The sequence below is a fragment of the Lepisosteus oculatus genome, chromosome 16 (assembly GCF_040954835.1).
Source record: "Lepisosteus oculatus isolate fLepOcu1 chromosome 16, fLepOcu1.hap2, whole genome shotgun sequence".
In the NCBI taxonomy this organism is placed as follows: domain Eukaryota; kingdom Metazoa; phylum Chordata; class Actinopteri; order Semionotiformes; family Lepisosteidae; genus Lepisosteus; species Lepisosteus oculatus.
The window spans coordinates 18,329,192-18,353,614 of record NC_090711.1 but is presented as its reverse complement, the minus strand read 5'-3'; the positions used below and the strand labels follow the sequence as shown (position 1 = coordinate 18,353,614).

General features: G+C 55.4%; 1 non-coding gene and 2 pseudogenes across 1 annotated transcript; all 3 read right to left on the bottom strand.

The window, feature by feature from the left end:
• Positions 1 to 6,124: 6,124 nt before the first annotated feature.
• LOC138223440 (U2 spliceosomal RNA) lies at positions 6,125 to 6,298 on the bottom strand (annotated as a pseudogene).
• A 12,169-nt stretch (positions 6,299 to 18,467) lies between these two features.
• LOC138223496 (U2 spliceosomal RNA) lies at positions 18,468 to 18,645 on the bottom strand (annotated as a pseudogene).
• A 5,197-nt stretch (positions 18,646 to 23,842) lies between these two features.
• LOC138223441 (U2 spliceosomal RNA) lies at positions 23,843 to 24,029 on the bottom strand. Its single transcript, XR_011181870.1, has one exon. It is a non-coding gene; the product is annotated as a U2 spliceosomal RNA (small nuclear RNA).
• Positions 24,030 to 24,423: the final 394 nt, after the last annotated feature.

Genomic DNA, 24,423 nt, shown 5'->3' with positions numbered 1-24,423 from the left:
GACGTTATTCTCCCCAGTCTCGATTCTAAACCTACAGCGTTTCAGCATGTCTGGTTTCGAGACATTCGAATAAAACCAAATTGTTTCCACTATTACAACTAATTGTATAAATTACAATTTATAATAATTTATAATAATACAAAAACTGTTTAACTACTTTTACGTCCACCTGTACTGTACTTATACGTTTCAGACGCTCTTATATTTTCCAATCTCCTTAAGTTGATTTTCGTCAAGTCTCTTTAGTTACGTCTCTAGCCAGTCCCGCTGGCTAAACACACTCACACCGTCATTTAGTAGACCAAAACTCACAGTTACACACATACATGCCGGCACACAAATTCATAAAACACACATACACATCAAGAATATATTTTTCTCTTCGTAATACAATGTGCTGTATTCTTGTTTTACTTTTACATGAATCCTTTTAATTCCTGAAGCGCACTCCAGGTTCGCTGCATTTCTAATTTCGGGTGCGGTACTTTAGCCCACCGGTCAATATCTTACGGTTTTGGATTTGATCGTATGGGGGAAATCAGGAAAGGTAGGTGCGATTGCAGACCCCCTCGACGGGGTGCGAGACAGTGTTAGAGTGGCGCTGTCATCAACGGCGCCAGCCCCTGCTACATCAAGTCCTTTCCCACTTCGAGTGAGAGTACAGATCTGCGGGCGCCCTCCCTCTAACAGGGGAGACCCTGATCCGTTTTTATCACACTCATACCAAGTGTTATCCCAATCAGACCCCCCTTCTCCATATGGCCACTGAGGGAATTGATCCCAATTATTTTCGTTTCCTGCCTGTTTGTTCCCCTGTGGGAGAGCAGGACATAACTTAGTCGCTGGCTGCAGCACATTAACCAGTGCAGCGTGACCAGGAGTTAATTCCTTTTTTAATTTCTCATTCTCCTGTACTGCCTCTTTTAGTTTTTTTTCTAGTACCTCTTTTGCCGCGAATAAATTATCTTTCCTCTCATTTAACGCTTTTATTTTTTCTGTGAACTCCTTCTCTTTTCTATCCCATTCTGATTTCTCCTTCATGCTAATCTGCCACCTCAGGTGTCGGCCGATCACCAGGGCTGCAGCTAAATCTTTGTTTTTGTTCCAATGTTCGTACGCTTTTTTACAGGCATCTTCGCCCCAAACTCCTTCTGACAGACTCAGCTTCTTCCTATATTTCTCTTCCCTTTCAGTCAATTTACACTTTTCTGATATGTAATCAGATACTTCCACCACTTTCTCAAACACCCAATTAGCACACATGTTTGGTTTCTTTTAAGATTTACTTTTGTCGTGTGTGAGGTAACAGCTCATTCAGTAGGGGGATGTTTTCACTTGGAAAAACCTGTGCATTACTGCACTCATTCAGCTAAGGACGTCTGTTACCTCCAGATCTAAATACCTCTCAGAGACTTTAGAGAGGATTTACACCGCACTGTTCACAGGTAAGAAACGAGACCTCGAAAACCCCCTTTCTTGATCAGTAATTCACCATCCCCAGAACGCCAGCATCGCTGCTTTTGCCCCGGGGTGGACTTACGCACTGAGCTCAATCAGGGCGATTCTCGGGTCTCAACGTCCTTTAAATCCTGCTACTTAATGCTTTGCTCTTTTATTATGAGGTGTGTTTATGTTAGTGTCGTGCGTGTGTATATGTATTTCACAAACAAGGAAAACACCAAAAACATACATACATATATCTCCTCCACTCCTGCTTCCTTTAAAACAAAAAAAAAACCACGCCACGCCAATCTGTGCACGATCAAGGCGTAGCTAATCTCAGGACCCCGGGCGTAATTAAAGACCACACCAATCCTGGATTATACGTGCATTTAATGCACCACTCAGCTCCAGAACCCCGGGCGCAATTAAGGCCCACACCGATCCCGAGCCACAGAACTCCGGGTGCAATTAAGACCCACACCAGTTCTGACCTTCAGAACTCCGGGTGCAACTAAGACCCACACCAGTCCTGAACTACGTGCATTTAATGCACCACTTGCTCTAGAACCCCGGGCGCAATTAAGGCCCACACCGATTCAGAGCCTCAGAACTCCGGGTGCAATTAAGACCCAAACCAGTTCTGAGCTTCAGAACTCCGGGTGCAATTAAGACCCACACCAGTCCTGACTTCACGGTAAGGGTCCAAAACCCGTTCAAAACTCCACGCGCAATTAAGGCATACACCAGCTTCGAACGCCTGTACACAATACCGCGGAACCCCTGCCAGACCAAATTCTGGGCTTACAGCAAACAACCCATTACATACACCGGTGCCTTCCCCGGGCCAGAGGAATTCAGAAACTCACGTTTACTCCGTCATCTCGGGCGATTCTCGCAGGGAGCAGAGATTTCCCAATCGGTCAGAGAGAGTCGGGACTTTTAAATAAAAGAGGAGTCCTTACCTCTTAGTTATGTGCGCGCTGACCGTCTCTCCTGCCGATGGGAAGTTCTGCGCCTTCTGGAGCATCCGCCGACTACGCCAAATTTGTTGTAACAGAAGAAATAAAGTTCTTGATCCCGAGATGAAGTGAAACAGATGAGTTTATTGCATGCAAGGAACAATAAAGCCGAAGTCTTGTTTTCCCGCAAGAAACAACAAAACCGAAGTATTGTTCAACGTACTGTTACAAACTTTTGGGTTATATAGTGTTTTCTTCTCCGTTTCTGACGTCACTCGGTATGATGGTAAAGAGGGGGGTTCATGGTATTTGGCCAGTTTACGATGTTCTGGGCAAATGGTCAGTTTAACATTACACCCAGGGGGGTTCCTAGCTGGCATCTGCAATCCTTATCAGTTAACCCCCTTTCCTGCCATAAACCCCTGCTTGTGACTTGGAAGTCTAAACCCCCTACAGAAAAGATTAAATTCAAACCCCCGTCTTCACATCTTTCTTCAGTACTTACGAGCCCTCTTCTCGTAGAAGCTTTTCAGCTTCTCCTTCTGTTTGCAGATCTCATCTAGATCCACTGCTACCCCTCTATTACTGTTCTCATATAAAAGGGTTAGGTGCCCCTGCAGCAATCTACCCTCTTTCTTTTCCTGTGCTTGCTTTCCCCTACAGTAGCTTCTTGTTATTTGTTGGATCCTTTTCTTAACCCATTTTAAAATGGAGGACTCTTTACCTCTCTCTTCTGCCCACTCCATCAGCTTCCTCCTCATCAAATCTCTGTAGGCTGCATCTTCTAAGACACTCGTATTCAGTCTCCAGGTCCCTTTACCAAAATTGACACCTGCCCCAGCAATTTCAATCGACACCAGATCATGATCTGAGTGCCAAAAGCGCTGCACAGATGCACTTACTACCACAAGGCCCCTGGAGGAAAGGATATAATCCAGCCTTTTGGAGACTCCCTTCGAGTTTCTCCAAGTAGGCCTGGTCTTCCCTTTCACAACTCTGGTAACACAATTAAACAAACCATATTGCACTAACATTCTACTCACGCACTTAACGTCGGGGTTATCTTTGTCATTTAGGTCAAGATTTAAATCTCCACCTATGACCACCTTTATTGGTTAAACAAAAGGGAGCTAAGTTTACATAAAAGGTAAGTCTCTGAGAAGCTACAGCCGGAGCATACACTCCTACAAACCGAAAACTAAAACCATCCACAACCACATCCACACTTATTAGCCTTCCAGCCACGCCCACCTCACATCCTTCCACCACTAGATCATAGGTCCCAAATAAAACTCCGACGCCTGAAGAATGAACCCCGCCCACGCTCCATCTGGAAGGGCCTCTATCCCATTCATTAGTAAAAGCAACCGCGTCCCTACGGTCTCTGAGATGCACTTCCTGTAAAAAACACACGGTAAAATCCAAGGTCCTCAAATAACTAAAAACCGCCGTTCTTTTAGTTCTATCTCTTAGTCCTCTGACATTAATTGTTAGAACTTTCAAGATAGGAAATTAGAAAAATTTAACAAAACCCCTTCTGAGACCATTCCCTCACTAAACAAGAAAAACGTACATAAACTTCTCGAATTTCTTTCTCAAATGTTCCACACACTAACAAACCACTCACTCTCTCCCTAGATTTTTCTGCCTCTACTCACACTCTTATAATCTTGTAACATATTACAAATACCCTCCGTATCAGGAGGATAAATAACATTCCCATCCACTAATTTGCATATATGCAAAAATTCCCTAGGGACTACAAGTTTTGCTTTCGTTTCCCTTCTCCTAGACTTTTTCTGCTCGATATTAACCTCATCCTTCTCCACGTCTTCTACCCACTTTCTCACCAGGTCTGCTATTCGATATCTCTGCTGCGCAACATCCCTAGTGTCTTCCGCGTACAGTTGGAAGGCAGATATTTCCCCGTCGGTGACCACCGGCCTCAATCTGATCCCTCTTTTCTCAAACACGGATCCTTCAAAGAATTCAGGCCACTTAGCTGAAACAGTGTTCTCGTCCCATCTGCACAGTCTCAAAAATTTGTTGGGCATTCCTGCATCAAATCATACCTCTGTTCTTTCTTCAGGCATTCCACCGGACAAGCTGTTCCCTTCTTCTAGAGGTGTTTCATCGATGGTCAGATTCGGTCCTGGAGAACAAGAAGGCTCTGACAACACATCCTGAAAATTAGGTATGGAAATTGTAATTCCTCTTTGCGCTTCCATTCCAGTGGACGCTAAGTATGTTGTCTGTGCTTTTACCCGCCTTCGTAATTAACTCATCAGACTCTAAGTTCTTCCTCTTGCATTTGTTTAGTATGAACCTGTCCCAACTCCATCTCCTCCGGTGTGTCTCCCCAACTCATTCCTCCAACAACCTCCTTCATCACCTCCAAACCTGAAGAGACTCCTTTTGACTCACCACTGGTAGGTTCATGCCCCTTTGTTGTTTCTTCAGTGTCAACCACCGAGACTTCTCCTGTCTCCTCCATAACCGCACTGTCTGTCTCCTCCTCACCTCTGCGTCCCTCTGCACTGGCGACTGGGGCTGATCTCAAACCCTGCACAATCTCAGCAAAACTTTTTCCGCTGTTCGCAATCCTTAAATATGTGCCCCTCACCTCCACACAGATTGCATTTAGTTTTTTCGGTGCAGTTTGCGGCGGAATGCCCCACTCCCTCACATTTCCGGCAGATCACCTCGCGACAATCAGCAGCGTTGTGCTCCGGTTTCCCACACCGCCTACAAACTGCGGGTTGTCCATAATAATAACAGTAACCATTATTTGCGCCGATAAAGAAGGATGCTGGGGGATGCAAAAGACTGTCAGGTGCTTGTCCATCAGGCCGAAGACTTACCTTATAGCGTCTCTTTCCTGTCCAATATCCCTTCCTGTCCATAAGTTTTTCACCCCCTCCTTGGATGTCCACAAAACGTTTTAAGTAACAGACGATATCTCCCTCTGGCACATATGGATTGAACATAGAGTTAGTGTTCTCAGTTCCCTCCTCTCTCTTTCTCTTAACTAGGAGTCAGAGCTGCGGACAGGCCACACGCTTGATCCTAGCCAAAAGGCCGAGAAGCAATGCCCGACGCCGGCCTTGGGCGGGCGCTCGGGCGTCCGGCTGGCACGCAGAGGCGCAGGCCGACGCCTCGGGAGCCCGGTCCGAACGCAGCTGCCGGCCGCCCGGACTCCGCTCTCCCCCTGTCTTGCCTGCCTGCTTGCTCGCCTGCCTGCCCGCCAGTCCTGGGCGGGGGCCCTGCTCTTGGATCTCCTGTCAACGGCCCGACAACAACTGCAGCCGCAGGGGGGCGCCAGCCAGCCGGCCTCCTTGGCTTAGGCCCCTCCCACCAGCAGCAGCTGTGCCGAGCGAGCTGCAAGCGAAAGCGGACCGTCGGCACCTGCGGGCAGAGGCAAGGGGCAGCGCTCTCTCGGGAGGGACGGGCACACGCACACGCGCCTGCCTGCCTGCCGGAAAAAAAGGAAGAAAAGGTGTATATACTAAGTTTTTGGGAGGGAAAACGCACGGGAGCCGAAAAGGGGGCCGGACTGCTTACCGAGAGAGTCGAGACACGGGAAAGTGCACAGAGGGAGCATGGAGATGGGGAGAGAGAGAGAGAGAGAGAGAGAGAGAGAGAGACCCGAGAAGAAGGAGCTCCAGTCCACTTCGCTTGCTTGCTCGCTAGCTAGCTACGTCTGTCTTTTCACCGCTGAGAGAAGGTGGTGCACCGCTCCCGGAGGGGCTGCAATACCGGGCCGATGCGTGGAGAGGACGGAGCAAGCTCCTGATCCAGCTCCCTGTTCCAAAAATCCGTTTAATATGTGGTCCCCCGATGGGGGACGTATCAGATATTAAACTGATAAGAACAGATTTTTTTTTCTTATAAAATATACTTTATTCCGAAAAAAACACATCTCAAAAAGAAAACATCTCACACAATAACACTCCACAAAATTCAAACAACGGCGGAACAGCGGTGATTGTCCGTTATCAATCCATGCAAGGGTGGGCGGATTTGCGCTATTATGAGAGTCCCTCCAAACCCTACCACTTGCTGTAAACCATTAATCCCTGTACAGGGTCCATAGGCCTTTCCAGCGCTCCTTTGCCGTGGGGAATCCCCATTTAGCAACGTCGCGCTTCATCCTCCTCCTGAGGTCCGCCAGGATCCTCTCTTCCAGCTCCCTCGCTCCCCACTCGATGTTGTGCCGGATGAGATTGTTCCTCGCGTCCCACAGGCCTTTCTTTGTGAGGGACAGCAGCAGCCACATCAGGAACTGCGTCCCCCTGTCCAGTCCGGTAGGTGCCAGCCCCAGCAGAACGTACTGGTAACTGAGCACCGCACCCGTCCCCAGGAGTTGCATGGTGTTGTCCATTCTGCCCCACACCGCCTTGGCGAAGTCTGAGTCTTAGCCTGAGTCTCCTCGACGAAACACGTGTCCCGGGGGCAATGCGGGTTCCTGGTAAGCGAGTGTCTGTAGAGGACCTCTCTGGTAGCCAGTCCCTTGTGTACGGCCATCCAGTTGAGGTCCTTCAGTTCGTTGTCCAGTTCTTTCGGCTGCGTCCTTTCCCAGACTTGTCTGGGAACTCGCAGCCTTTCGTCGGCGACCAGATGCCCCCTCACCTCTTTGTACAGAGCTCTGTGGTTGGTGCAGAGCTCTGGCTGTCTCGTGGCCTCGTACCTCCTGCTCCACTTGACAGCCTGGGTGTAGAACTTTGGTCGCCTCTCTGCCTTGGGCCCAGTGTTTGACCACTGGACCAAGTGCCTCATCGGGATGGAGAGCCACAGCCTGACAAAGTACTGGTACTTGTGGGCAATGGGCTCCCGCAGTGCCCGACAGAGGTTGCAGAAGAAGATGCAGTCGAGTTTCAGGGGGAAATGTGGGACATCTCGACCCCCTTCCTCGACCGGCTGACACATCCGGTTTCTCGTGATGTACTCGTACCTGCCGCCCCAGACGAAGCCGAAGATCATCCCTTGCAGCGCTCGTCTGAGTCTGGCCGGCAGGACGTCTGCTTTCAACACCATCACTTTCCCTGTGTAGGACAGCGACCGCGTTTTCCACAGACCCAGCTTCGCGTTCACCCTGGCGATCCTCTCAGTCCAGTTGTTGGTCTCGTTGTCCCGGCTCTGGAAGGAAACCCCCAGTATTCTGAGGGGCTCCGTGCAGAGCTCGGGACCCTCCGGCGCCGTCGTCCTGTGCTTCCAGGGCCCGAAGAACTTCAGTTTGCTCTTTCGGCCATTCAGCTTCGACCCCGAGGCTCTGGAGTATTGCTCCATTACCTGCAGGGCCCTCCTCAACCCCCTGTCCGACCTCAGGAACAGCGTCGTGTCGTCGGCGTACTGGGAGATCTTCAGGGTTTCCCCCGCGCCTCCCGGTATCTCCGGGCCGTCGATGACGGGGTCCCGTCTCACCGCCTCTGCTAAGGGCTCTGTGAAGAGAACATAGAGAAGGGGTGAAAGGGGGCAGCCCTGTCGTACTCCGGATTCCTGGGGAATGAAATCCCCCAGGTTTCCGTTCACGTTCACTCTGCTGCCCACGTCAGAGTACAGAATCTGAATCCAGCGGCTGAAACTCTCCGAAACCGAAGCGTTCCAGCACCCTGAACAGATAGCTGTGGTTCACTCTGTCGAAGGCTTTCTCCTGGTCCAGGCTGACCACCATCATGGGCACGTTCCGGTCCTCGGCCCAGGCGATGGCGTCTCTGGTTAGCTGGAGGTTCTAGCTGACGGATCGCCCCTCCACCCCACACGTCTGGTCGCTGTGGATGATGTGGGGGAGGGCGGTTCTCAATCTGCCGGTCAGGAGCTTGGACAGGATCTTTACGTCCACGCAGAGCATCGTGATCGGCCTCCAGTTTTTGAGGTCAGCGGCGTCTCCTCCCTTGAAGAGCAGGGAGATGACGCCCTCCCTCATGGTGTCTCCGAGTTTCCCCCGGCGGAAGATCTCCTGCACCACTTCCACCAGATCTGCCGCCAGGGTGTCCCAGAAGCAGGTGTAGAATTCCTTGGGGAGTCCGTCCGGCCCCGGCACCTTGCCATTCTCCATGGACAAGAGCGCCGCCTTCAGCTCCTCGGCCGTGATCGGACCCTCCAAGTCCTCCCTCACCCCCTCCGGTACTCGTGCCGTCAGCCCCTCCAGAAAAGCATCGCCTGCCTCCACCTCCGTCTGCTTTTCTGAAAAGAGCTCCGTGTAGAAAGCGGTGGCCGCTTCTACTTTGTCGCTCTCGTCCAGCACTTCCTCTCCATCTCCCCATCTCAGGCTGTGGATCACCCTCTTTTTCTGGGCTCCCCGGATCTGGTTGAAGAAATAGGAGGAACAGGTTTCATTATTTTCATAATGCTCCCTTTGTGCCTTGACCAGGAAAGCCTTGGCTTTCTCCGTGTGCAGTCTGCGGAGCCTCTCCTTCAGGTCCCGTACCCGGGCTGAATTGAAGGCTCCTCCCCCATTAGCCGAGCTGTACTCCTCCTCGAGTTGCCTCTGGAGTCGTGCAGCTTCCTTCCTCTCCTTGGCCGCCTTCCGTCTGCAGTACGTCTGCGCCAGGGTTCGGGTCCTGTCCTTCACCGACTCCCACCATTCCACCACGGAGCTGTAGCCGTCTCTCAGATCGCCCCAGCTCGCGTAGTCTTTCCGGAACAGTGCCTGTAGTAGTCTTCCTCCAGTATCTCCCGGTTCAGCTTCCAGTACCCACGACCGAATGCCGGCAGGCTGGTGTTAGCCACCACCGTCAAGCGCTCGTGGTCGGAATACCACGCTGGGGACACCGTCGCCGACTCCAGGGAGCAGGTCGTGTGCAGGAAGATGTAGTCCAGGCGGCTGCACACTCCCCGGGAGTTTTTCCAGGTCGGTCCGGCGTTGTTCGGGCGGCACCGTCTGAAGCCGTCTACTAGGGAGAACTGCTTGAGTAGCGACTCCAGCTCTGCCGAGCTAGCGTCGCTCCCCTTCTCCCGGTCGATGTTGAAGTCCCCGCCGAGCACCACCTGTCTGTTAGTGGTGCAGCAGCTGGCCAGGTCAGCAAACACTTCCTTCCGGATAGAGGGTTCCGTCGGAGCATAGACGTTAATCGCTCTCAACTTCTGCCCCCTCCAGTCGATGTCTGCGACCAGGATCCGGCCCTGCACCACCGAGAAGGAGGAAACCAGCGTCATCTCTGGGTTTCCGAGGAGGATTCCCACTCCGCATGATTCTCCCTTCGTCCATTCCCTGGTGAATGTCAGCTTGTCGCTTTCATCCTTCAGGTGGACCTCCTGTAAGAAGCAAACTGAGAAAGACTTTGAGGCCAGATCATGAAAGACTCCCCGTCTTTTCACCGGGTCTCTCAGCCCTCTCACGTTAGTTGTTAGGAAGGTTAGTTTCACAGTCATGGTTAAACTAGTGAAAGTTAAACCTCCTCTCTGTACTTACAGTTGAAACTTGGGAGTCTACATCTGGGCACTGTTTAGCCTAGATGTAACTCCTCTCGTTCGGGTCCTGGGGGAATATGCTGGGCTCCCTCCAGGTTTCGCTGGGGACTGAAATGTAAACATGCTGGACAGGTCCAGTCCGGGCTCCAGGGCTGCTTCGAAATAATCCTCGTCGTCCTCGAGGATACTCTCCGCCACCGCTTCGGGGAGGCTCCTTTCTTCTCTCTCTCGGGGAGTTTCGGGGGCCTCAAGTTTCTCCTGGGCCTCGGGGGAAGGGGGCTCCAATTCCTGGGCTGCCTCTTCCTGTTGTTCCTGGGCTTCGGGGGAGGGGGTTCCGACTTCCTGTGATGCCTCTTCCTGTTGTCCCTGGGCCTCGGGGGAGGGGGTTACCTCTTCCTGGGCTGCCTCCTCCTTTTGTCCGTGGGACTCAGGGGAGGGGGGTTCCGTTTCCTGGGCCTCGGGGGGGAGGGTATCCATTTCCTGAAGCGCCTCCTCCGGTTGTTCCTGGGCCTCGAGGGAACAAAGTTCCGTCTCCTCTAGGACGAGGAAACGGTTTTCCCTTACCACTCTCTTTTTTTTTTTTGTCCTTCCGAAGGTGGGTCCACCCTGGGTCTCTTCTCCCGCTTTCGCTTTCCCTTTTTGCTGGGAGTTATCCAGGGCCCTTCCTCCGGTCGGCCATCTTGTCCCTCTTCCTGGCGGCCATCTTGTGGCACCGATGCGGCTGGGGGTGTGGCCTCGGCAGTTTCGGGTCTCAGCGGGGGAGGTGCGGGTTCTTTGTTCTCAGCCCTCTCCCTTTGTCTGGAGACCGGTTTCTGCCTGCCGGCTTCCACCACCTGCGCAAACGAAGGTTTGCTTACCTTGCATTGGCGAAGGAGGTGTCCCTCGGCGCCACATCCGTCGCACTTTTTGGCTGCCCGGCAGGTTTTTGCCAGGTGCCCGTCCTCATTGCAGTTGTGACATCTGACGATGTCACATGTGTTTGTCTTGTGGCCGGACTGTCTGCACTTGCTGCAAAAATCCGGCATCCTGGGGTAGTAGAGGTACCCCCTGTCGGCTCCGATGTTGAAGCGAGCCGGGGGGTGCTGGAAACCGTCAACGCCCTCTGGGTCCTCCTTCAGGAGGACTCGGTACTGGCGTTTGCCGTACCAGACGCCTTCGTCCCTGACCTCTGTCGGTTTTCCCACCACAGTTACATACCTCCCTAGGTACGCTGTTACCCGTTCCGCTGGTACGTAGGGATTGTATGTGCAAACCGTGATGGTCCTCTGATTCGTCTTCCTCATAGGCTCCGGCCTGAAATCGGAGAAACCAGGGTGCTTACCTTTCTCCCTGATCAGACTCGTTGCCTTTTCATACGAGGAGTCCGTGGCCATGTAGACCTCCATATATCTCTCTGCCTTGTTGTCCTGGAGGCAGTAGAGATCGCCGGCCACCAACTGCAAGATCCCTCGCAGGAAGGTCATAAAAAAAGGACTTTGCAGTCGGCATCGGCTCCGTCTTCTTTGTCCAGTGGAACCGGATCAGAGTCCTCTTGTCTGCCATCTCTGAGGGAGAAAAAGGGAAAAAAGGGAGGGGAAGAGAGCAAAAAAAAAGAGCTAAAAGGAGCAGCGAGGGAGCCTTGGCCTTTGTCCTTGTGGGCAAAGCCCAGCTAGGTGCAGGCGCAGGAGAGAGAGAGAGGAGAGCGGAAAGTGCTTCCGGGTCTCAAGGGAGAAAGCAAGCACCGCGGGCAGGCCACGTGTACCTGCTCCCAGCCAAGAGGCCAAGGAGGCAGAGAGCGAGAGAGAGATGGAGCGGATAGCGCTTCCGAGTCTTGAGGAAGAAAGCAAGCACCGCGGGCAGGCCACGTGTACCCACTTCCAGCCAAGAGGCCAAGGAGGCGGAGCAAGAGAAAGGGGGAGGGGAGAGGAGAGAGCGGAGAGAGAGAACGTTGCTGCCGGATCCCACCCACCTCAGCTGCTGCTTGGCCTTAACCCCCTAGGCTCAACCTAGAGCGATACCAGCTCAAGCACTCTTCAGAATCTTCGATCGCCTTCTAGACCTTTGGAAAGACAAGAACTGCGGGCATGCCACTTGAACTTGGTCTTAGCCAAAAGGCCGAGAAGCGATGCCCACAAAGGCGCGGACCGACGCGCGGGCGTTCCGCTGGCGCACAGTGGCACAGGCCGACTCCTCTGGAGCCCGGGACCCGCGCAGGTGCCGGCCTCCCTGCAGCCAGAGGCCTGCCGCCGGACTCTGCTCCCCCTCTCTCTTGCCTGCCTGCCTTCCTGCCAGTCCCGGGCGGGGGCCCTGCTCTTTGATCTTCTGTCAACGGCCCGACAACGACCGCAGCCGCAGGGGGCGCCAGCCGCCCGGCCTCCTTAGCTTAGGCCCCTCCCACCGGCAGCAGCTGTGCCCAACCGGCTGCAAGCGAAAGCCGAGCGCCAGCACCTGCGGGCAGAGGCAAGGGGCAGCTCTCTCTCGGGAGGGAGGGACGGGGACGCGCACGCGCACACACGCCTGCCTGCCTGCCTGCCGAAAAAAAAGAAAGAAAGGTGGATATACTAAGTTTTTTGGAGGGAAAACGCCCAGCTGTCAAAAGGGGCCCATCTGCAGGGACGGGGACGGACACGCACGCATGCACGCACGCAAGCCACGCCTGCCTCCCTGGGAAAAGGCTGAAAAAACTGCGTTTTTTGGAGGGAAAACGCACGGGAGCCGAAAAGGGGGCCGGCCTGCTTGCCCAGAGAGTCGAGACGCGGGAAAGCGCACAGAGGGAGCACGGGAATGGAGAGGGCGAGAGAGACAGACACAGAGACACAGATGGACGAGCAGCAAAACCCCATCGGAAGACGTCCCATTTGATCCTCCGTGAAACGTCCTTTTTGACTCGTTTCAGGATTCCTGGAACAGACCTCTCCACGCCATGTTTGACCAGCACTGCCCTCACCTCCCAAATGTTCAGCTTGGTCAAGCTGATCAGGAGCCACAAAAGAAAAGCTGTGTTCCACTTCCGGGAACCGGCCACGCCCTTCATTACCACATTTAGAGTCAAGAGGGACCCCAGGCCTACCTGTGCGTACAGGTGCTGGCTGGACCTCCACACCCTCTGCACGAACCCGCACTCCCAAAAGACGTGGGTGACGGTTTCTTCCCCTGTGCAGCCGTGCCTTGGGCACTGGCTCTGTTTTGACAGTCCGTGCGAGTACATGACGGCCCTGACCGCCATTCGACCCCACACACCAAGCCAGTTCAGATCTTTGAGCCTGTTGTCCAGGCCCTTTGGTTGGGCCTGCTGCCAGATGTCCTTGGGCACACCTAGGAGCGCTGGCCTGTCTGTTGTCATGATTGTCCGATACATCAGTCTGTGGCTCAGCGCTATCTCTCTGTCCCGTACCTCTGGGTGTGCCCTCAGCCACTGCACTGCGTGGCGGTAGTGCAGTGGGAGTCGCTCCGCCTTCGGGGTCGCGTTCGTCCAGGCGGCCAGGTGTCGCATACTCGCTGCCAGCCAGAGGCTCACGAACCGGCCGCACAGGTGGGGCGGGTTACCGTGCAGGATGACGCACAGGTTGGCGACGAAGATGCAGTCCAGCTTCACTGGGAAGTTCGGGATCCCTCTGCCTCCTTCCATGATAGGCCTGTACATGTCCGTTCGGCGGATCCGTTCGTATGAGTGGCCCCAAACGAATGCAAAGACTGTTCTTACCAGTTCCTTCCTCCTCCTTGCGGGTAGGGGGTACACTACTGCCAGGTGGAGAAGCAAGGGCAGGATCTCCACCTTCAGCACCAGCGCCTTCCCTATCCACGTCAGGGATCGTTGCTGCCAAAGGCCCAGCTTCTGCTTGGTCTTCCGGAACCTGGCCTCCCAGTTCAGTCCTGAGGTGTCCGAGGTGTGAAATAGGACCCCCAGGATTTTCACCGGGTCCGTTGTTTGCTTCAGTCCCCCGGTGATCTCCAGTACGTACGACCAGGTTCCAAAAAGCTTCCCCAGGCTCTTGGCGCAGTTCAGTTGGGCGCCGGTGCCTCTGGAGTAGGCCTCCACGATGTCCAACACTCTCCCCAGACTCCTGTCAGAGCTGAGGAAGAGTGTCACGTCGTCTGCGTAGGCCGGGATTTTTGCTTCCTGCCCTCCTCCACCTGGCACTTTGATTCCTGTCACGCCGTGATCCTTCCGCAGCTGGTCCAGTAAGAGTTCCAAGAAGATGACGTACAGCAGGGGCGAGAGTGGACAGCCCTGTCGCACACCACACTTTACCGAAATCCTCCTCCCTACTGCTCCGTTGACACTTACCCGGGATGTAGCACCGTTGTAAAGTGCTTCTATCCACCTGACGAAATCGTCAGGCAGTCCTTTTTTTCTCAGGAGCGCCCACAGGATCCCGTGGTGGACCCGGTCGAACGCCTTCGCTTGGTCTAGGCTCACCAGCATGAGCGGCAGGCCTCTGTCCTCCACCCAGGCGATAGTGTCCCGGATCAGCTGCAGGGTCCAGCTGATCTTCCGGCCTGCCACGCCACATGTCTGGTCTGCTCCGACCAGCGCCGGCATCACCGTTCTCAGACGGCCGCCCAGCACCCTGGCCAAGATCTTATAGTCCGTGCACAGGAGCTGGATCGGCCTCTAGTTTCCCAGGTCCGCATTGTCTCCTCCCTTGTAGATCAGGGAAACGACGCCGGTCTTCATAGAGAGGCCCAGTTCATTGCTGTCCAGGGCCTCACTGAAGACCTGCACCAGAAAAGGCTCCAGTTGGTCCCAGAAGGTACAGTAAAATTCCGCTGGTAGGCCGTCGACTCCGGGGACGGTACCCTTCTTTAAGCCGAACAATGCTGTTTTTATTTCCGCCCCTGTCACAGGCCCAACCAGCGAGGCGGGATCGTCCACCGCCTTCTCCACACCCTCCAGGAGCCTCTCCTTGATGCTGGCGTCGATCTCCTTCTCCTGAAACAAGGCTGCATAGAACCCTGTGGCACACTCCAGCATCCCAGGTAAGTCCGTGGCTGCAGTCCCATCTTCGCGCCGTATGCTCTCGAAGCAGCTACGCTCCTGCTGTCTTTTCACAGCGCTCAAGAACTGGGGTGAGCATTGTTCTTCTCCCTCCCTCCAAACTCCCCGCAGTCTGAAAAGATAGTTTTTTGCTCTCTGCAGCCATGTGTCTCTTAGCAGGCTCCTGATGTTTGCAATCTTCTCGCCGTTGAAAGCGCCCCCCTGGTTCAGCTGCTCGTACAGTGCTTCTAGCTCTTCTTGGAGCTGGGCGCACTGGCGTTCCTCCAGACTCCGCTGGATCCAGCAGTATCGCCTGGTGACCGTTGCGAGAGTCTGTTTGCACGATTCCCACCAGTGCACCGCAGAGCTAAAGAGCTCCCTTCTCTTCTCGAGGTCTCTCAGCACTGTTTCGATCTTCCTTCGGTATCTCTCCTCTTGTAGGACTTGTTTATTCAGCTTCCAGTATCCAGCCTGGAAGCGCGGGTCCTCAACACCGAAGGAGACCGCGAGCAGCCGATGGTCCGAGAACCAGGTAGGGGTCACTTGCCTGCTTAGCGTTGTCCACTTCACAGTAGAGAGGATGTAGTCGAGGCGTCGAAAACTCCCTCTTCCGTTGTCCCAGGTGTGGTGTGCAACGTTCTGGAACCTGTCTCGAAGCCTGTAATCCGTAATCAAGGACCTCAACAGATGAACTCCCTGGCCGTGCGAGTCTCCCAGGTCGATGTTGAAGTTGCCGCCCACAATCAGCTCTCTGTTGGTATATAGCACGGGCTCCAGGTCTTTCAAAAAGGAGCCCTGCTGCCTTCTGTCTGCTGGGGCGTATACGTTGACCGCCCTGATCTTCACTCCCTTCCAGGTTCCGTCCACCACCAGCAGACGTCCGGGAATCGCTGAGCTGACTGTTTGGGCGGCGAATCCTGGCGAGCCGCACAGGATGCCCACACCAGAGGAGTTCACCCCTCCGACACTCCACCACGAGGGACCCTTCCTCCACTCCCTCCGAAGGGTCCTCACGTCGTCAAGGTCCTTGAGATGGACTTCCTGCAGGAAAATCAAGTCCAAGTTCCTTCGAGACAGGTAAGAAAAAACCGCCACTCTTTTGTCCTGCTTTCTCAGACCCCTTACGTTAGCTGTTGCTACTGTAAGGGTCATGGCGGTTCTCGGGGGAGGCTGTCACTCTCCATTCCTTCCAGGCGGCTGAAATCGGGGGAGCTCGCCGTCCCTGCTGTACTCACTGAACTCTCGTCCTCGGTGTCCATAAACTGGACCGCCAGAGGGCTGTCCGTGAGCCCTTGCTCCGGAGTAGGTGTTGCCGGCAGGCAGGTGATTAGGGGGCTGCCGTCTTCAGTCATCTCGTGCGCCACAGAAAAGACGCTCCGTGTTGCTGTTTCTGACCCCTGCCCTGGTGGGAGAGAGTCCGAGGTGCTTCCGGCCTCTGAGTCACTCAGGGCCGACAAGCATCCCTCTTCCTCTTCCATCCCCTCAGAGTCTGCGAGGTCTCCTGGGTCTTCCTCCTGGCCTTCCTCCTCAGCCGTCCTCTTTTTCTTCTCTTGCGTCTCCTGCTGACGCTTTTCCGCCCTCTGCCTCTTCGACCTCCTCGTCTTCTCCGCGCTCTGCAGGGTTACCATCCCCTCCTCCTCTGTTGGTGCTGGTGCTGCAGTTCTTCCCGCCCCCCATCAGGGGGCGCCCTCTTCTTACCACCTCCGCCCAAGTTCCGGCCTCGCCGTCTGATCCCCGCGGTGTTCCCAGCTGCTCGACATCTGATCCCCACGATGTTCCGGGTCGCTCGCTGTCCTCTTCGGCCGGGCGCTCCTCCTTCTCCTGTTCCTTTTCCGGTTGTCTTCCCCCCTTCTTCGGCCCCTTACCGCGGGGCCCGCTACACGCCGGCTGGTTTTCCCCCTCGCTATTTTCGTCTGCCTGCCGGATCCACTCCTCTATCGCCCTGTCCATGTCCTTGCCCCTCTTCTCACACTGCCGGAATAAATGCCCTGATTCCCCACACAGGGAGCACTCCTTTACCGGGCAATTCCGTGTGTTGTGCCACGATCGGTTGCACTTTCTGCACTTTTCTGCATCGCACGCCCCTTCTCGGTGCCCGAAGGCCCGGCACTTTCTACAAAATTCCGGCTGATCCCAGTAGTATAAGTACCCCCTACCTCCTCCAATTGAGAAAGTGGCTGGTGGGTGGGTGAATCCGTCCGGTGTACTGTTGTCCCCCCGCCGTAGCTCCACCAGGTACTGACGCTTCCCTGTCCACACAGTACGCGTGTCGCTGAGCACCACTGGTCCCACCCTCACCTCCGCATATCTGCGTAGAAAGGTCGTCACGTCGGCGTCTGAAACGAACGGGTCGAACATATGTAAGACCACCCACCTCTTGCTGTTGCACTGTAATCCGCCGCATTCATACTCCCGCAATCCGCTGTCCTTGATGAGTTTTGCGCACTTCTCCGCCGTTCTCTTATGGATATCCGCGCTCATAAACGTGGCGTCTATAAACTTCTGTGGCCGGTTCCCTTGAACACACTTAATTTCAGATACCTTCAGCCCCAAAGCTCCAAACAGAATATCATCTTCAAATGGCTCTCTTCCTGGTGGCGTCGTTTCTGCTTTCCATTGGAAGCGGATGGTCCACTTGATGCTGGGGTCCTTTCCAGCCCTCCTCGCCTCTCCAGGCTCCGTAGCCATGGTTGAAGCAGCCTTTCGGCTGCAAAAAGCCCCCACGAGAGCCTGGTGCAAAAACAAAGGTACCGACGTCCAAAGGTCAAAAAAAGCGTTGTCCAAAAGGCAGTCCGGGTTCCAGTTCCAAAAAGGCAATCCAAAGGCGTATCCTTTAGGGTGTTGTCCTCTCGCTCGTCTCTCCCTCGACCTCTGACCTTAGCCAAAAGGCCGAGAAGCGATGCCCACAAAGGCGCGGACCGACGCGCGGGCGTTCCGCTGGCGCACAGTGGTGCAGGCCGACTCCTCTGGAGCCCAGGACCCGCGCAGCTGCTGGCCTCCCTGCAGCCAGAGGCCTGCCGCCGGACTCTGCTCTCCCCCTCTCTTGCCTGCCTGCCTGCCTGCCTTCCTGCCAGTCCCGGGAGGGGGCCCTGCTCTTTGATCTTCTGTCAATGGCCCGACAACGACCGCAGCCGCAGGGGGCACCAGCCGCCCGGCCTCCTTAGCTTAGGCCCCTCACACCGGCAGCAGCTGTGCCCAACCGGCTGCAAGCGAAAGCCGAGCGCCAGCACCTGCGGGCTGAGGCAAGGGGCAGCTCTCTCTCGGGAGGGAGGGACGGGGACGCGCGCGCGCACGCACACACGCCTGCCTGCCTGCCTGCCGAAAAAAAAGAAAGAAAAGGTGGATATACTTAATTTTTTGGAGGGAAAACGCCCAGCTGTCGAAAGGGGCCCGCCTGCAGGGACGGGGACGGACACACGCACGCACGCAAGCAAGCCACGCCTGCCTCCCTGGGAAAAGGCTGAAAAACCTAAGTGTTTTGGAGGGAAAATGCACGGGAGCCGAAAAGGGGGCCGGCCTGCTTGCCCAGAGAGTCGAGACGCGGGAAAGCGCACAGAGGGAGCACGGGAACGGAGAGGGCTAGAGAGACAGACACAGAGACACACAGATGGACGAGAGACGAGACCCGAGAAGAAGGAGCTCCAGTCCACCTCGCTTGCTTGCTTGCTTGCTACGTCTGTCTTTTCACCGCTGAGAGAAGGTGGTGCACCGCTCCAGGAGGCGCTGCAATACCGGCCCGATGCGTGGAGAGGACGGAGCAAGCTCCTGATCCAGCTCCCTGTTCCAAAAATCCGTTTAATATGTGGTCCCCCGATGGGGGACGTATCAGATATTAAACTGATAAGAACAGATTTTTTTGGGGGGTTAAAAAACAGTCACACAACACCCACAACTACCCAGTCACTACCACCCTACACAAACCATCCCTCTAATGTCCCGTGCACAGTTCCTTCCAACGCTCTTTCGCTGCATCAAAGCCCCATTTCAAAATGTCCCATCGCACTCTTCATGTTATTTCTTCTTTTATTCTTTTCAGAATCCCTGAAGCCGGCTTTTCCACTCCGTGCTTTATCAGGTCCGTCCGAGCGTCCCACAAGAAGGCCTTGGCCAAACTGATTAGAAGCCACAGGAGAAACTTCCGGTTCCAGGCTCGTACTCCCGGTAGTCCCTTCATGATGGCAGTTCTTGTTACAGGGGAATCAGGGCTTACCTGCGCGAAAAGGGTCCTACACGAGCTCCAGACTCTCTGGGCAAAAACGCACTCCCAAAAGACATGACTCACCGTTTCTTCCCTCGCACAGCCGTGTAGCGGGCACAGGCTCTGGTGTGATAGCCCGTGTGCATGCATCACTGCCCTGACTGTCATACGACCCCATACGCCGAGCCAATTCAAGTCTTTAAGTTTATTGTCCAGACCTTTCGGCTGGACCTGCTGCCAGATGGTACTAGACACACCCGGGATCGCTGGTCTCTCTGTCGTCATCACTATCTTGTAGCTCAACCTGTGGTTCAGGGAGCACAGTCCCTCCTTCACCTCCGGATGTGCCCGCAGCCACCGCACCGCATGGCGGTAGTGCAATGGCAGCCGCTCGGCTTTAGGGGTCGTGTTGGACCAGACAGTCCGGTGCCGCATGCTTGCCGCGAGCCAAAGGCTCACAAACCGACTGCACAGATGGGGTGGGTTCTCGTGCAGGACTGTACATAGGCTCGCCACGAAGGCACAGTCCAGTTTCGCCGGGAAGTCGAGGATCGCTCGCCCCCCTTCGGCCAGAGGCCTGTACATGTCGGTCCTCTTGATCCTCTCGTATGTATGTCCCCAGACGAAGCTGAAAATAGCCCTTACCAGTTCTTTCCTCCGCCTGATAGGTAGGGGGTACACTACCGCCAGGTGGAGTAGCAGAGGCAGGATCTCCGACTTCAGCACCAGCGCTTTCCCAATCCAGGTTAGTGATCTTGATTGCCAAAGGCCTAGCTTCCGGTTGGTCTTCGGGAACCTGGCCTCCCAGTTGAGACTCACGGGGTCCTCGGTGTGGAAACTGACCCCCAAGATCTTCACCGGTCCATCCGTCAACGTCAACCCACCAAAGTCCCTCGGAGCGCTCGGCCAGGTCCCAAATACCTTCACTAGGCTTTTGGCCCTGTTCAGTCGAGCGCCGGTGCCCTTGGTGAAATCCTCCACGATGCTGAGAGCTCTCCCCAAGCCCCTCTCGGAGCTCAGGAAGAGCGTGACGTCGTCAGCATACGCGGCGATCTTCGCCACCTGCCCACCTCCACCTGGCACTGGGATCCCGTCCACCTCCGGATCTCTCCTCAGCCGGTCTAGGAGGAGCTCTATAAAAATGACATATAACAAGGGCGAGAGAGGACAGCCCTGTCGCACACCACACCGCACTGGAATACGCTCACCTAGGGCTCCGTTGACACATACCCGGGATGTCACGCCGTTGTAAAGGGTCTGAATCCAGCCGACAAACTGGTCCGGCAGACCCTTCCTCTTCAGGAGTGCCCACAGAATTCCATGATGAACCCGGTCAAAGGCCTTGGTCTGGTCCAGGCTCACCAGCAGGAGTGGCAGGCCTCTATCTTCCACCCAAGCGATAACATCACGGATCAGCTGCAGGGTCCAGCTGATCTTACGGCCTGCCACACCACACGTCTGGTCAGCCTTCACCAAGGCCGGCATCACTGCTCTCAGGCAGCCGCCCAGCACCCTGGCCAAGAGCTTGTAATCCGTGCACAGGAGCTGAATCGGCCGCCAGTTGCCCAGGTCTGTCTTGTCTCCTCCCTTGTGGATCAGTGAGATGATGCCGATTTTCATAGTAGGCCCGAGTCCATCACGGTCCAACACCTCGTTGAACACCTGCACCAGGAACGTCTCCAAATGGTCCCAAAAGGCGAGGTAGAATTCCGTCGGCAGACCGTCGATGCCAGAGACCGTGCCCTTCCTCATACCCAGCAAGGCAGATCTGATCTCTGCCCCTGACACTGCCCCGCACGGGGTCGTCTACCGTCTTCTCCACCCCGCCTAGGATCCCATTCCTGATGCTGGGGTCGGTCTCCTTTTCGTCAAACAAGGCATTGTAGTACTCTGTGGCGCACTCTAACATCCCGGGTATGTCAGTGGCTACAGACCCGTCTGCCCTCCGGATGCCTTCAAAGAGGCTGCGCTGTTGCTGCCTCCTCATGGCGCCGAAGAACTGGGCTGAGCAACTTTCGTCACTTTCCCTCCAGACTCCCCGCAATCTGAAAAGGAAATCTCTGGCCCACTGCAGCCACTTACTTCCACTCCTTCTGGAAGAGCTTCACGTCCTCTTGGTCCTTAAGATGGGCCTCCTGCACGAAACAAATATCAAACCGCCTTTGGGACAGGTCTCGGAAGACTCCAACCCTCTTTACCTGATTCCGCAGTCCCCTCACGTTGGCCGTGGCTACTGTGAAGGCCATTACGGCTCCGGGTTGCTGTCACTCTCCATTTCCCCGCCAGGGCTAGAGCTAGACAGGTGCTCTACCCCTGTTGTACTTCCCAAGCTTTCGCTGTCTGAGTCACCCATAAGGGTGACCGCTGGGACCGGGCTCACGCAAAAGCTCGGGTCGGGGTCGGGTCTCAGACTCGGGTCATAGACAGGCCCGGGGTCGGGATCAAGGCCGGTGTCAAGAACAAGGCCGGGCGTACTAGGCTCACAGATAGTCATCGGGCTCCCCTCATCCTCAGTAGTTTGTAGGGCAGGGAGTGAGCCCCAAGCCACTATCCCGGCTCCCTGCCCCGGGGGGAGGGTACCTGCGCTGCTCTCTGGCTCCTGGTCACTCTGGACTGGCTCCGGCTCAGCTTCCTCTTCCATCTCCTCCTGGTCCACCACCACCTCCGGGCGGCGGCCCCCGGACCTCTTCTTCTTCTTTTCCTCCGATTCCGTCTGCCCTTTACCAGCCTGTGTCCGTTTCCTCGATCGTCCCATCGTCACGGGCGCCCGATATGTCGTCCCCTCCTCATCCGCCGGCTCCGGTGCTGCAGATGTCCCAGCTTCCGCCGGAACAGGTCCTCCCTTTACAACGTCTGCCCAGGTCCCTGTAACGCGCTCAATGTCCCGCGATGGTCCTTCCTGTGGATCTTCCTCGCTCTCCTGCCTTTGTGCCTTCCCTTTCCCCTTCCGTCTCAGCCTTCCCACCGTCTGCCACTCGTTCTCCTCCACCCCTTTCCCAGGGCCTCCTTTGGCTTTGGCCTGGCCGTCCTCTCCACCGTCTCCCGCTTCACTGTCCTCTGCCCCGCTCTCCCCTGCTGCCAGGCCTACACCTTCATAGAAATCTTTGTTAAAATTGGCATTCCTACGACGGCAGTCCCGGTACAGATGTCCAGTGACGCCACACAGTGAGCATTCCTTGATTGGGCAGTGCCGTGTCTCATGACCCCGTTTGTTACACTTCCTGCATTCCGTTACCTTGCAGTCGGCCTCCCGGTGCCCATACTCCCGACACTTGCGACAAAAGACCGGCTGATTCCCGTAGTACAAGTACCCCCTACCTGTTCCGATCGCAAAGGTGGCAGGCGGATGGGCGAATCCTCCCGGGGACCTGGGGTCTTTCCGCAACTCGACGCGGTATTGCCTCTTCCCTGTCCAGACCCTACGCCGATCTATAATGAGCTTCGGCGGCTCCAGGACTTCCACATAGCGACTGAGAAAAGTGGTGACATCACAATCCGGCATAAAAGGATCGAACATGTGGAGAATCACCATCCTCTCGTTGTCACTCTGCAACCCCACACACTTATAGTTCTCCAGCTTACCGTCCCTTTGAGCCGCTATTACCTGCTCCGTAGCATGGTGGTGCCCATTCTCCGTCACAAAGGAAAGATCCATGAACCGCAGCACCCGATTCCCCTGTAAACATTTAATCTCCGGAACTTCCAACTGCAAAATACCAAACAGTACCTCTTCCTCGAAGGCGTCCCTTCCCGGCTTCTCCCCATCCGCCTTCCAAATGAAGCGGATGGTCTTGCGGATGTTGGGACCCTCCTCCGCCTTCCTCGCTGTCCCGGGGTCCGCAGCCATCGCAACGCAGCCTTTCCGGCTGCCGAAGCAGCCTACTCACCAAAGCCGGGGTCCAAAAACGTCCAATCCAAAACGCAATCCAACCGTAATCCAAGTGAAATCCAAGGTCCGAAATCCAGGCAATCCAATAGTGCAGTCCTCTCTGGCAGTCTCCTCTCCGGCGTTCTCTTCCACGGTCTTCTGGAGTTCCCTCAGCCGCGGTCAAGCCACGTACCAAGATCGCAGCCAAAAGGCCGAGAAGCGATGCCCACAAAGGCGCAGACCGACGCGCGGGCGTTCCGCTGGCGCACAGTGGCGCAGGCCGACTCCTCTGGAGCCCGGGACCCGCGCAGCTGCCGGCCTCCCTGCAGCCAGAGGCCTGCCGCCGGACTCTGCTCCCCCTCTCTTGCCTGCCTGCCTTCCTGCCAATCCCGTGCAGGGGTCCTGCTCTTTGATATTCTGTCAACGGCCCGACGACGACTGCAGCCGCAGGGGGCGCCAGCCGACCGGCCTCCTTAGCTTAGGCCCCTCCCACCGGCAGCAGCTGTGCCCAACCGCCTGCAAGCGAAAGCCGAGCGCCAGCACCTGCGGGCAGAGGCAAGGGGCAGCTCTCTCTCGGGAGGGAGGGACGGGGACGCACACACGCCTGCCTGCCTGCCGAAAAAAAGGAAAGAAAAAAGGTGGATATACTTAGTTTTTTGGAGGGAAAACGCCCAGCTGTCGAAAGGGGCCCGCCTGCAGGGACGGGCACGCACGCACGCACGCACGCACGCAAGCAAGCCACGCCTGCCTCCCTGGGAAAAGGCTGAAAAAAGTTTTTTGGAGGGAAAATGCACGGGAGCCTAAAAGGGGGCCGGCCTGCTTGCCCAGAGAGTCGAGACGCGGGAAAGCGCACAGAGGGAGCACGGGAACGGAGAGGGCGAGTGAGAGACACACAGATGGACGAGAGACGAGACCCGAGAAGAAGGAGCTCCAGTCCACCTCGCTTGCTTGCTTGCTCGCTCGCTCGCTCGCTAGCTAGCTACGTCTGTCTTTTCACCGCTGAGAGAAGGTGGTGCACCGCTCCCGGAGGCGCTGCAATACCGGGCCGATGCGTGGAGAGGACGGAGCAAGCTCCTGATCCAGCTCCCTGTTCCAAAAATCCGTTTAATATGTGGTCCCCTGATGGGGGACATATCAGATATTAAACTGATAAGAACAGATTTTTTTTTTATTTTATATAAAACTAATCAATAATCAGAACTCACTCACACCGCACTCTCACAGCCCTACACCTAACTCAGTTCCCTAACACAGTTCTTTCCATCGCTCTTTCGCCGCCGCAAATCCCCACTTTCGCACATCCCACTTCACTCTATTCCCTATATCATTCCTCACCCTCCACACCACAGCACCCACTCATCCATGCACACCATGCTTCACCAATTCATTCCTATCTTGCCACACATACGCTTTTACTAAACTAATCAGCAGCCACACCAGAAACCTCTCATTCTGTTTCCTAACACCCTTCACCCCTTTTAGCACCATTGAATAATTTAACCTTTCTGTCGTGAAAAACGAAGACACCCAACGTGCACACTCCCCCCACACCTGTTGCACAAAATCACACTCCCAGAATGCATGCCTC